Source organism: Crinia signifera, chromosome 1, assembly GCF_055691185.1.
Source record: "Crinia signifera chromosome 1, ASM5569118v1, whole genome shotgun sequence".
NCBI classification, from domain to species: Eukaryota; Metazoa; Chordata; class Amphibia; order Anura; family Myobatrachidae; genus Crinia; species Crinia signifera.
The window spans coordinates 71,141,020-71,154,832 of NC_139217.1; the positions used below are offsets into that span (position 1 = coordinate 71,141,020).

General features: G+C 47.9%; 1 protein-coding gene across 1 annotated transcript in view; it reads right to left on the minus strand.

The window, feature by feature from the left end:
• Window positions 1–11,313, minus strand: part of PACRGL (parkin coregulated like) — a 51,557-nt gene extending 40,244 nt beyond the window's left edge. The window contains exon 1 of the mRNA XM_083161414.1: window positions 11,101–11,313. The gene's annotated coding sequence lies outside the window, so the exon portion shown is untranslated. The remainder of the gene's footprint in view (window positions 1–11,100) is intronic.
• Window positions 11,314–13,813: the final 2,500 nt, after the last annotated feature.

The following is a 13,813-nucleotide window of genomic DNA, read 5'->3' on the forward strand; positions in this document are numbered from 1 at the left end:
ACCCCCCCACAAGTGACCCCATTTTGCAAACTACACCCCTCAGGGAATTCATCTAGGGGTATAGTGTACATTTCAAACCCCCAGGGGTTTCACCAATTGTGGTACAACTGGGCAGTGAAAATGAAAAATTATTTTTTTTACACAAAAATGCAGTTCTGGCTCCAAATTTGTCATTTTCAGAAGGTATGAAGGAGACAAAGCACCCCAAAATCTGTGCCCCAATTTCTCCCGAGTACGGCAATGCCTCACATGTGACCAAAAAATACCAGTTGGGTGCATGGCAGGACTCAGAAGGGAAGGAGTGATTTTTGGATTTTGCAGCTCAGATTCTGGTGGAATTTTGGTGGGTGCTATGTCGCATTAGCAAGACCCCCCAAGCACCAATACAGTGGAACCCCCCCACAAGTGACCCCATTTTGCAAACTACACCCCTCAGGGAATTCATCTAGGGGTATAGTGTACATTTCAAACCCCCAGGGGTTTCACCAATTTTGATAGAAGTGGGCAGTGAAAATGAAAAATTACATTTTTTTACACAAAAATGCAGTTCTGGCTCAAAATTTTTCATTTTCAGAAGGTATGAAGGAGAAAAAGCACCCCAAAATCTGTGCCCCAATTTCTCCCGAGTACGGCAATGCCTCACATGTGACCAAAAAATACCAGTTGGGTGCATGGCAGGACTCAGAAGGGAAGGAGTGATTTTTGGATTTTGCAGCACAGATTCTGGTGGAATGAATGGTGGGTGCTATGTTGCACCAATACAGTGGAACCCCCCAGCAAAGCCCCATTTTGCAAAGTACACCCCTCAGGGAATTCATCTAGGGGTATAGTGTACATTTCAAACCCCCAGGGGTTTCACCAATTTTGATACAAGTGGGCAGTGAAAATGAAAAATTACATTTTTTTACACAAAAATGCAGTTCTGGCTCAAAATTTTTCATTTTCAGAAGGTATGAAGGAGAAAAAGCACCCCAAAATATGTGCCCCAATTTCTCCCGAGTACGGAAATGCCTCACGTGTGACCAAAAAATACCAGTTGGGTGCATGGCAGGACTCAGAACGGAAGGAGTGATTTTTGGATTTTGCGGCTCAGATTCTGGTGGAATTTTGGTGGGTGCTATGTCGCATTAGCAAGACCCCCCAAGCACCAATACAGTGGAACCCCCCCCACAAGTCACCCCATTTTGAAAACTACACCCCTCAGGGAATTCATCTAGGGGTATAGTGTACATTTCAAACCCCCAGGGGTTTCACCAATTTTGATACAAGTGGGCAGTGAAAATGAAAAATTACATTTTTTACACAAAAATGCAGTTCTGGCTCGAAATTTTTCATTTTCAGAAGGTATGAAGGAGAAAAAGCACCCCAAAATCTGTGCCCCAATTTCTCCCGAGTACGGCAATGCCTCACATGTGACCAAAAAATACCAGTTGGGTGCATGGCAGGACTCAGAACGGAAGGAGTGATTTTTGGATTTTGCAGCTCAGATTCTGGTGGAATTTTGGTGGGTGCTATGTCGCATTAGCAAGACCCCCCAAGCACCAATACAGTGGAACCCCCCCACAAGTCACCCCATTTTGAAAACTACACCCCTCAGGGAATTCATCTAGGGGTATAGTGTACATTTCAAACCCCCAGGGGTTTCACCAATTTTGATACAAGTGGGCAGTGAAAATGAAAAATTACATTTTTTTACACAAAAATGCAGTTCTGGCTCAAAATTTTTCATTTTCAGAAGGTATGAAGGAGAAAAAGCACCCCAAAATCTGTGCCCCAATTTCTCCCGAGTACGGCAATGCCTCACATGTGACCAAAAAATACCAGTTGGGTGCATGGCAGGACTCAGAACGGAAGGAGTGATTTTTGGATTTTGCAGCACAGATTTTGGTGGAATGAATGGTGGGTGCTATGTTGCACCAATACAGTGGAACTACCCCACAAGTCACCCCATTTTGCAAAGTACACCCCTCAGGGAATTCATCTAGGGGTATAGTGTACATTTCAAACCCCCAGGGGTTTCACCAATTTTGATACAAGTGGGCAGTGAAAATGAAAAATTACATTTTTTTACACAAAAATGCAGTTCTGGCTCAAAATTTTTCATTTTCAGAAGGTATGAAGGAGACAAAGCACCCCAAAATCTGTGCCCCAATTTCTCCCGAGTACGGCAATGCCTCACATGTGACCAAAAAATACCAGTTGGGTGCATGGCAGGACTCAGAAGGGAAGGAGTGATTTTTGGATTTTGCAGCTCAGATTCTGGTGGAATTTTGGTGGGTGCTATGTTGCATTAGCAAGACCCCCCAAGCACCAATACAGTGGAACCCCCCCACAAGTGACCCCATTTTGCAAACTACACCCCTCAGGGAATTCATCTAGGGGTATAGTGTACATTTCAAACCCCCAGGGGTTTCACCAATTTTGATACAAGTGGGCAGTGAACATGAAAAATTACATTTTTTACACAAAAATGCAGTTCTGGCTCAAAAATTTTCATTTTCAGAAGGTATGAAGGAGAAAAAGCACCCCAAAATCTGTGCCCCAATTTCTCCCGAGTACGGCAATGCCTCACATGTGACCAAAAAATACCAGTTGGGTGCATGGCAGGACTCAGAAGGGAAGGAGTGATTTTTGGATTTTGCAGCTCAGATTCTGGTGGAATTTTGGTGGGTGCTATGTCGCATTAGCAAGACCCCCCAAGCACCAATACAGTGGAACCCCCCCACAAGTGACCCCATTTTGCAAACTACACCCCTCAGGGAATTCATCTAGGGGTATAGTGTACATTTAAAACCCCCAGGGGTTTCACCAATTTTGATACAAGTGGGCAGTGAAAAAGAAAAATTACATTTTTTACACAAAAATGCAGTTCTGGCTCAAAATTTTTCATTTTCAGAAGGTATGAAGGAGAAAAAGCACCCCAAAATCTGTGCCCCAATTTCTCCCGAGTACGGCAATGCCTCACATGTGACCAAAAAATACCAGTTGGGTGCATGGCAGGACTCAGAAGGGAAGGAGTGATTTTTGGATTTTGCAGCACAGATTCTGGTGGAATGAATGGTGGGTGCTATGTTGCACCAATACAGTGGAACCCCCCCACAAGTCACCCCATTTTGCAAACTACACCCCTCAGGGAATTCATCTAGGGGTATAGTGTACATTTCAAACCCCCAGGGGTTTCACCAATTTTGATACAAGTGGGCAGTGAAAATGAAAAATTACATTTTTTTACACAAAAATGCAGTTCTGGCTCAAAATTTTTCATTTTCAGAAGGAATGAAGGAGACAAAGCACCCCAAAATCTGTGCCCCAATTTCTCCCGAGTACGGCAATGCCTCATGTGTGACCAAAAAGTGGCAGGACTCAGAAGGGAAGGAGTGATATTTGGATTTTGCAGCACAAATTCTGGTGGAATGATGGTGGGTGCTATGTCGCATTAGCAAGACCCCCAAAGCACCAATACAGTGGAACCCCCCCACAAGTGACCCCATTTTGCAAACTACACCCCTCAGGGAATTCATCTAGGGGTATAGTGTACATTTCAAACCCCCAGGGGTTTCACCAATTTTGATACAAGTGGGCAGTGAACATGAAAAATTACATTTTTTTACACAAAAATGCAGTTCTGGCTCAAAATTTTTCATTTTCACAAGGAATGAAGGAGACAGAGCACCCCAAAATCTGTGCCCCAATTTCTCCCGAGTACGGCAATGCCTCACATGTGACCAAAAAATACCAGTTGGGTGCATGGCAGGACTCAGAAGGGAAGGAGTGATTTTTGGATTTTGCGGCTCAGATTCTGGTGGAATGAATGGTGGGTGCTATGTGGCATTAGCAAGACCCCCGAAGCACGGTGAAATTATGAACCTAATATTCCATAGATGTGTGGTATATTTTAAAACACTCCTTTATACATAGGCCGGGTTTGTCGGGGCAAGTGTCACACTGGAAAATAGTTTGCTTTCTTATTCCCTTTTTATAGCAAACTTTGCACCTTTTTTGTGTCCTGCCCTTTTTTCCAGTGGAGGGGATTTCATCAGGAAAATGCTGCCCTGGTACAATACGGGGGCCAGTACTAGAAGTACTGGGGCCCTCTGCCTGCTGGTTCCCAAATATTAGGCCCTTTATGACTTCCTCTTGAAAGTGCATAAATGTCCCCCTCTGGCCGGTAGAACGGAATAGCACGTAAGCGTTATACAGTGCCATCTGGATGATATACACGGCCACCTTCTTGTACCAGATTTTTGTTTTCCGCAGGGCACTGTACGGCTTCAGTACCTGATCTGAAAGATCCACTCCGCCCATGTACCTATTGTAATCCAGGATACAATTAGGTTTTGAGGTGTGGGTACTGGTACCTCGTACAGGGACGGAGGTGGTACTGTCTCCGTGAATTGTTGTCAGTATAAGGACATCCCTCTTGTCCTTATATTTGACCAACAACATATTTTCGGTGCATATTCCCCTGCTTTCACCCCTTCTCATTACTTGGGCAATGTGCGTTTTTGGGAGGCCTCTTTGGTTCTTGCGCACAGTACCGCAAGCTGCTGTACCTCTTGAACCAAGGGCCTTAAACAGGGGGATGCTGGTGTAAAAGTTATCCACATAGAGGTGATAACCTTTATCCAGGAAGGGGTGCACTAAATCCCAGACAATTTTCCCACTAACACCTACGAGGGAGGGGGGGCATTCTGGCGGTTGAATTCTTGAATCCTTCCCTTCATAAACCCTAAACCTGTGGGTGTACCCTGAGGTGCTTTCACACAGTTTATACATTTTTATGCCATACCTTGCCCTCTTACTGGGAAGGTACTGGCGGAATTTAACCCTTCCTTTAAAATGTATAAGGGACTCGTCGATACAAATAAATTTTTCTGGGATGTACACCTCTTCAAATTTGGCACTGAAATGATCAATGACCGGCCTGACTTTGAATAGCCGGTCAAAGGTGGGATCATCTCTGGGTGGGCACTGTGCATTATCGGTGTAATGTATAAATTTAAGAATTGTCTCAAATCGAGTCCGGGGCATGGCCATACGGTAAAATGGAGTACTGTACAGAACATCTGTACTCCAATATTGCCTAATTTCTGGCTTTTTTACTATGCCCATATGAAACACCAGACCCCAAAACGTCATCATCTCTACTGCATCTACAGGGGTCCACCTAGCAAATGATGACGTGGGGTTTTGAGCAATAAACTGCTGGGCATATAAATTAGTTTGGTCCACCATTAAATTTATAAAATCATCAGAGAAAAATAATTTGAAAAAGTCAATTTCTCTGAGACCTGTGGAATCAAATTGGATTCCTGGCATGGCCAAAAACTCAGGAACCTGGGGCTCAAAATTGTCTGGTGGTGGGGTCCATACGAGATCAATTATTGGGGGGGGGGTCTCAGCTGATCTACGGGGGCGTCTTTGAGGGGGTCCCTCATCACCAGAGGAGGAAGAGGAGCTTAAGGCGAATCCTTCAAATTCCCCGCTTGCATCACTGGCTGTGTCAGAGTCAGAAGCAAGCAGGGCATATGCCTCCTCCGCTGAATACATTCTCCTGGATGACTGGGAGGACATTTGGGAGGACATTTGGGAGGACATTTGGGATGCCATTTTTATTTTTGTGTTACAGGTAGTGAAATGTTTCAACACGTGTATAGTGTAGGGGGGGGTACAAACTTTATTTCAACCCGGGGGGTATGTAGGTTGTAGTGTGTATGTAGTGTGCAGGAAAAAAAAATACTTTATACAAAAAAAAAAAATGGAGGGGTTAAAAAAAAAAAAAATTGAAGGGGTTAAAAAAAAAAATTGAAGGGGTGAAAAAAAAAAAATTGAAGGGGTTAAAAAAAAAAAAAAAAAAAGTCCTGCGCCAAAAATTGAGCACAGATGTTGGTCAGTAACGTCTGTCACTGAACAGCGCTCAAAGGCAACAGGAATTTGATCAAAAAAAAAAATATATAGATCAACCCTGTGCCGAAAAAGATGATCAGTGATGTACGTCACTGATCAGCGCACAGCGGCCACAGGACACCCACAAAATCACAGTGTGTGTAAAAAAAAAATTAAAAAAAGACCCCACAGCACACACACAAAAAAAAAAGGTGATCAGTGATGCGACACTGATTACCAGTGAGGTGCAGCAGGTGCACAACCTTTGGTGCAACTGACAGGTATATATAAAAAAAAAAAAACCTCTGTACCCCCAAAAAAGTTGCTGATCACCTCAGATATAGTGATCAGCACAAAAGGCGGGGGCAGCAGCCAAAAAATTTAGCACTCTCTATCACTCTCTGTCACTATCTCTCTCTATCTCTCTATCTCTCACTATCTATCACTCTATGACACTGCAGCAGCAGCACTGACAGGTATATCTATATATAAAAAAAAACCTGCGCCCCCAAAAAGTTGCTGATCAGTTAATTTATACTGATCAGCACAAAAGGAGGGGGCAGCAGTCAGTTATATCAAAAATATATAGCACAATCTGTCACTATCTCTCTCTATCTCTCTCTCTCTATCTCTCTCTATCTCTCTATAACTATCACACTGCAGCAGCACAAAATATAGCACTCTGTCACTAGGCCTCTCTATCTATCTCTCTCTCTCTATCTCTCTCTCTCTATCTATAACTATATCACACTGCAGCAGCACAAAATATAGCACTCTCTGACACTATCTCTCTCTATCTCTCTCTATCTCTCTCTATCTCTCTATAACTATCACACTGCAGCAGCACAAAATATAGCACTCTGTCACTAGGCCTCTCTATCTATCTCTCTCTCTCTATCTCTCTCTCTCTATCTATAACTAGATCACACTGCAGCAGCACAAAATATAGCACTCTCTGACACTATCTCTCTCTCTATCTCTCTCTATCTCTCTCTATCTCTCTCTATCTCTCTATCTATCTCTCTCTATCTATCTCTCTCTATCTAGCTAGTACACTGCAGCAGCACAATTTCACAGGAAGGCACAAGTAGTAACAGGATCCAGGAAGCAGTGATGAAGCAGCGATCAGGTAAGTATGGAGCAAGCTATGGAGCAAGGTTCTGGTCAGTATGGCGGCAGGGAGGTACGGTGACCGCACTGCACGCTATTCCAGACCGGAATGGCGTCTGCAGTGCAGTCACCGTTAGTTTAAATCCCCCTCCTTGGCTGTGATTGGTCCGTCGGTCCGACGAACCAATCACGGCCTTTGGGGGCGGGCGGAGTGCGGTGGGGTGACACCAGTGTCACCCTTACACCCCGCGGTGATTGGTGCTGTACTTTACAGCACCAATCACCTCTGATCCCGTGTCACCGGCGAACGTTATTCGCCGGTGACACAGGAAAACGCTGTAATTGGCTGTTCACACTGAACAGCCAATCACAGCGATCGCCGACGGGGGGGCGGCATCGCAGCCCCCCCGGGGCATGCACGGACATGTCTGCTGTCAGGGACAGCAGACATGTTGAAACTGTCACCGCGTCTATAGACGCGGTGACAGTTAAATGCCATGACGTACATTTACGCCATGTGTCGGGAAGTACTTCCCGACCATGACGTAAATGTACGTCAAATGTCGGGAAGGGGTTAAGTAGCAAGTATGGTGGGAGTGCTCATTGTTAATGATACACACTAGAGTTTATTGTAAAAGATAGGCACTTCTGAGTGATATATTCTACAATATCACGGCACCCTACAGCATAAGAATAGTTTTCAAGGCGCCCCTAGGCAAAGAGTTTGGTACTGAAAATTTCAGAAAAAATATTACATTAAATAAATTGTGAGTACATTTTATCCTTAGATCCAGTTATGTGGTGAAGAACATGATTCACTTCTGTTTACCCACATATTTTATTATTTGAAGCCACAAGCACTGATTTTTCCTATTTCATTGACCATAAATAATTTGTATTGGTTCCGGACCACCAACCTGAGGCACCCAGGGAGCCTAGGCGCACAGTTTGGGAACCACTGCTCTAGTGTGTACATACAGTGGTAAATGTATGAAGCAGGGATAAGGGAGGGGAAGTGATAAAGTGGCTGGTTCTTTATCACCGGCCAATCAGCTCCTGACTGTTAAGTTACAGGCTGGGTTTAAAAAGGGACAGTCAGGAGCTGACTGGCCGGTGGTAAAGTACCAGGTACTTTATCACTTGTCTATTATCACTGCTTCATACATCTACCCCTCAATACCGTTAACGACCCCCTCCATCTGCTGAACATGTCCAGCAGATCCCGGTGACATCACTGAATGATATTGCTTACTGATATCGTTCAGTGTATATACTCAATATCGGCCACCCTGCCAGGATGGCCTACTTTGTATGGGGCTTTAATATCTGACGGAGCACTAAACCTGCTTTTTTCCCAGCTCTGAGTGACATTGGTGTATGCTCAGGTTTAAACTTAGATCTGACCTGTCACGTCCATCATGGCACAGTTGCTATGCTATTGTCAAATATTCATATTATCATGGAAAACAATCTGCAGCATATCGTACACGTGTAGCACCTGCAGTACATGCTTACTACATGACTAGGTGATTCATCGCGCCCTACGGGCGCTCTTCACACCGTCGTAAGGGGCTGTGCCCCCTTAATTTGTGAACGTTTGTATATGAGAAATATGGTTAGAATTGTATGAAAGATGCCCTGTATTGCAACTTAGGTGTCCGCGAATCGCGGGAGGGGGGGTCGCGGAGGGTGCCACGAATTGCAGGAAGGGGGGTCGCGGGGGGTGCCGCGAATTGCAGGAGGGGGGGTTGTGGGGGGGTGGATGCTGCGAATCGCGGGAGGGGAGGGATTGCAGAGAATCGCGGGAGGGGGGTTGCGGGGTGGGTTGCCGCAAATCGCGGGAGGGGGGTTACGGGGGCGGGGGTTGCGGCGAATCATGGTAGGGGGGGTCGCGGGGGGTGTGCCGTGAATCACGGGAGGGGGGGTCACGGGGTGGGGTGCCGAGAATTGCGGGGGGGTGTGTGTGTGCCATGAATCGCGGGAGTGGGGGTTGCGGGGGGTGGGGGGGTGTGACGCGAATCGCCACAAGAAAAAATCAACACAGAAAGGTCAACACATGTAAATGTTGACATAAGTGTGGCACTTCATTGGTGTCCATGTCGACACATGAGAATGAATATGAAAACATTCAAAAAATGAAAAAAAAAACTTCAAAAACTCATGTCAACCTTTTTCATTGTCGACCATAGCCATGTCAGTGTTTTCCATGTGCAATTTAATTCTGGAGCTGCCGCGAATTGCGGGAGGGGGGGTCGCGTGGGTGGGTGCCGCGAATCGCGGGAGGGGGGGTTACGGGGCGGGGGTTGCGGCGAATCATGGGAGGGGGGTCGCGGGGGTGTGCCGTGAATCACGGGAGGGGGAATCACGGGGTGGGGTGCCGAGAATCGCGGGGGAGGTGTGTGTGTGTGTGTGCCGCGAATCGCCGGAGGGGGGGTTGCGGGGGGTGTGACGCGAATCACCACAAGAAAAAAATCAACACAGAAAGGTCAACACATGTAAATGTTGACATAAGTGTGGCACTTCATTGGTGTCCATGTCGACACATGAGAATGAATATGAAAATATTCAAAAAATGACAAAAAAACTCATGTCAACCTTTTTCATTGTCGACCATAGCCATGTCAGTGTTTTCCATGTGCAATTTAATTCTGGAGCGGCCGCGAATCACGGGGGGTGCCGCGAATTGCGGGAGGGGGGGTCGCGGGGGTGGGTGCCGCGAATCGCGGGAGGGCGGGGTTCACAGGGGTTCCGTTGGGGGGTTGCCGCGAATTGCGGGAGGTGAGGGGTCACGGGGGTGCCGCGAATCGCGGGAGGGGGGGTTACGGGGGGTGTGACGCGAATCGCCACAAGAAAAAATCAACACAGAAAGGTCAACACATGTAAATGTTGACATAAGTGTGCCACTTCATTGGTGTCCATGTCGACACATGACAATGAATATGAAAAAATTAAAAAAATTAAAAATAAATCTTCAAAAACTCATGTCAACCTTTTTCATTGTCGACCATAGCCATGTCAGTGTTTTGCATGTGCCATTTAATCCTGGGGCTGCTGCGAATTGCGGGGGGGGGGGGGGTGCCGCGAATCGCGGGAGGGGGGTCGCAGGGGGGTGCCGCCAATCGTGCAAGGGGGGGTCGCGGGGGGGTTCTTTTTGCCGCGAATCGCGGGAGGGAGGTCGCGGGGGGTGTTTTTTCCGCGAATCGGGGGGGTCACGGGGGAGGGTTTGCCGCGATTCACGGGAGGGGGGGGTCGCGGGGTGGTGGTTATGCCGCGAATTGCGGGAGGGGTCGTGGGGGGGGTATTTTTGCAGCGAATCGCGGGAGGGGGGGTCGCGGGGGTGTTTTTGCTGCGAATCGCGGTAGGGGGGGTCGCGGGGGAGCGGGTGCTTTTGCCGCGAATCGCGGGAGGGGGGGGCGCGCGGGGGGGGGGAGGTTTTGCCGCAAATCGCGGGAGGGGGGCGCTCACCTGGTGGCTGTGGAGTAGCAGTGCTGGGCAACATGGGAAGGCAGTGGGTGTCTGGCACTGTCTGTGGGCTCACTGGGCTGGTTCTCTGTCACATACCTCCCAACATGACCCTCTCCAGGAGGGACACAATGCTCTGTTTCTAGACTTCCCCTTAATGTATGATTGCCATCACCTGTTTTAAACAGGTTAATTTCTCAGAAAGGTGTTCAGCACAGATGAAGGCAATCACACATTAAGAGGAAAGTCCAGGAACAGAGCGTTATAGACACAGACACCCACTTTGAGTGACAGATGTAGCCAAATATATAGGAGATGAGCAAATGTGCTCATGTTGGCAAGTGACTGTGTACCTCATACATCATGTCAGCAAGTGGTGCACATACAGTACATGCTCATATAAGCAAGTGTAGGCAGCACAACATACGTAAGCAACTACAGCACATACATGTGCAGAATGACGTGGCTGGCCTGCTGGAACCCGTGCAGCACATCCCTGTATTACAGACGCCACGATCCCCGGCTCACCCCCGTGATTTCGGAAAAGCTGCCTGAATTGCTGAAACTATCTGTGGCACCATAAGCCTCAGCATGCCCCCTCGCCAGCCTTGCAGGGTATGCTGGGAGCAGTCTGTGCGTTACCTGCCCTGCTCCCGCCGTCTTCCGATGTCAGTCACCGCGGCTAGGACTCGACTGGGAGCCGTGCAGCACAAACCTCCTCCGTTACTATGGGAACCATGGCTGCTGTACGGCGTCCCGGGAGGGACAAACCTATGACACACATTGCTGTGTATATATAAAGCAGATTCATCATGTTGTGTTATCATTTGATGAGGACAGTGGTCGGGCACTCTGCATTCTTGGGCTCACGGTATAATGTCGGCCGCGATTCATGGGGTTATGGGATGCTGCAGGTTCTTATAGAACTGTCATATTATTTCTAGCTATTCACACACCCACTCGCAGTCGCCACAGCCCGCAAGTGAGTGAGAGCCACAGCAAAATAAATGTATGACTGTATTGGGCCCAACAGTGAGCTGCAATTGCAAAATAACTTTCGGTGGAATGCAATAGCCTGCAAGTGCAGAGCGTTTCAGAAGTGTGCAAGGTTTTCAGGATTTCTTTTGTAGTGTGTGCCGGGTGTTGCTTTCTCCAAACTATTGTATGGGACTATGTAAAACTGGACCTGGACTTAACTCCGGACCGGACATCAAAATCTGCAGTCCGGAGCTTGTAGTGTCCGGTTCGGGGGGTGTCTTGTCCAGGGGAGTCCCTGTGATCAGGGACATGGGGAAGTCCGGACCATCTGGTTTTTGCTACATGCCCGGACCATACAGGGAGGCTTTATTCTCCCCCTCCTCTACTCCCTGATGACAGGTGTCACAGGCAGCCCCCCAGGACAGGACACTCCTGGAACGGATGCTACAAGCTCCGGACTGCAGATTTGGATGTCCTGTCCGGTGGTCCGGAGTGTAGTCCGGTCCGGTTTTTACATAGTCCCCTTGTAGTGTCCGGTTCGGGGGGTGTCTTGTCCAGGGGAGTCCCTGTGATCAGGGACATGGGGAAGTCCGGACCATCTGGTTTTTGCTACATGCCCGGACCATACAGGGAGGCTTTATTCTCCCCCTCCTCTACTCCCTGATGACAGGTGTCACAGGCAGCCCCCCAGGACAGGACACTCCTGGAACGGATGCTACAAGCTCCGGACTGCAGATTTTAAGGTCTGGTCCAGGGGTCTTAACCGTCTTATCCTGGTCCGGTTTGTACCCATACCCCTTTTGTATAGGTGTCCTTGTTCAGCTCAGTGGTAAGGTTTGCTATACGGTCATTGCAGTAGGTCGACATACATTGGGTCAACACATGAAATGAGTCGACCTGGCTAAGGTCGACAGGGTTGAAAGGTCGACAATCAAAAGGTCGACATGAGTTTTTCATGTTTGTTTTGTGCTGACAGTCGGTATTTCATGCCCTAACATACACTAGGGCGTTTAGGGAGAATACAATAGTGTAGCGAGGCACCACGTCCTAAGTATGGCGAGTGCAGCAGTACACTTTTACAGTGTCTATGTCAACAAAAAAACTGTAGGGCAACTACAGTTTTGTGCATACTTGCCGACTTTTGCTGGCTGCCTTCCAGGAGAGGGCTTTCCTGTTGGGGGGCATGCCTACTGCGATTGCAACATTTTAGCCCCGCCATGCAATGCCGGTATTTCAGGCATTGCACGGCAGGGAGCGGGGTTAAAATGACGCAATCGCGTCATTTTACTCACGGATCCCCCCGCCGAGGGGCGGATCACGGGAGATTGGGGTTAATGCGGGAGGGTTGAACCCTTTCCGGGGGCCGGAAGGGGGACCCGATTTCCGGGACCCTCCCGGCCATTCCGGGAGGGTAGGCAACCCTGGTTTTGTGACGTTTGCAAGCTAAAGGTGAATTAGTCCCTAAGAACCCATTTGAAAAGTTGAACCCTTGACAACCAATAATAAGCTTTCTTCAGTTTTTCTTAGTGAACCAGCAAAATGACATTAAAATCAATAGAGATATGGGTTACTTTTGCTGTCAACTCCACCCCTACTCCAGCTTGTCCTTTCATGTGTGGGCTCAGCTGCTGCAGTAGCTGCAGACCTCCTCCATGACCCTAGGTGCTGGGCACTGCAAGCCTTAAGGTGCGTACACACGTACAGATTTTCTGTCTGATCTATCTGGTGGTAACAAAAACCTGGAAATGTATGGGAACAACTGACAATCAAAAAATTGTTCCCAAACACTTGAAAACAGACAGTGATCAGCATAGGCAAATCTAGAAATATGGTAATGGGTGGCCTCATAGAAAGGAGGCGTGTCATCACAAAAAGGGGCATGGTATTACACATTAGACCACACACCGTTATGCCCATTACACATTTTAGAAAACTCCATAATACCCATTACAAATAAAGCCACATGCTGTAATGCCAATTACACATAAGGCCACACAACATAATGCCCATTACATACTATATAACAAACCATAATCCCAATCATAACACCGTAATGCCCATCACATACTATATAACACACCGTAATGTCCATTACATACTATATAACACCGTCAGTGGCGTAGCTACGTTTTGGGCGCCTCCCCGCCGTTAGGGGGGGCGCCCCCCGTCGCCGCCCCGCCGAGCACCCCTACCCCGCCGCGCACCCCTACCCCGCCGCCCATGCAAACCCCCCCTCAATCCCCCACAACCTTACCTATCGCGCTGGTCCCGGCGGCTCCGTTCTTCTGCTGAGGACCACCAGAAAATGGCCGCCCCCATAAGCCCCTCTGTACTGTACTGCAGGGTAAGCTCAGCCTGGGCATGAGATAGTGTGTAC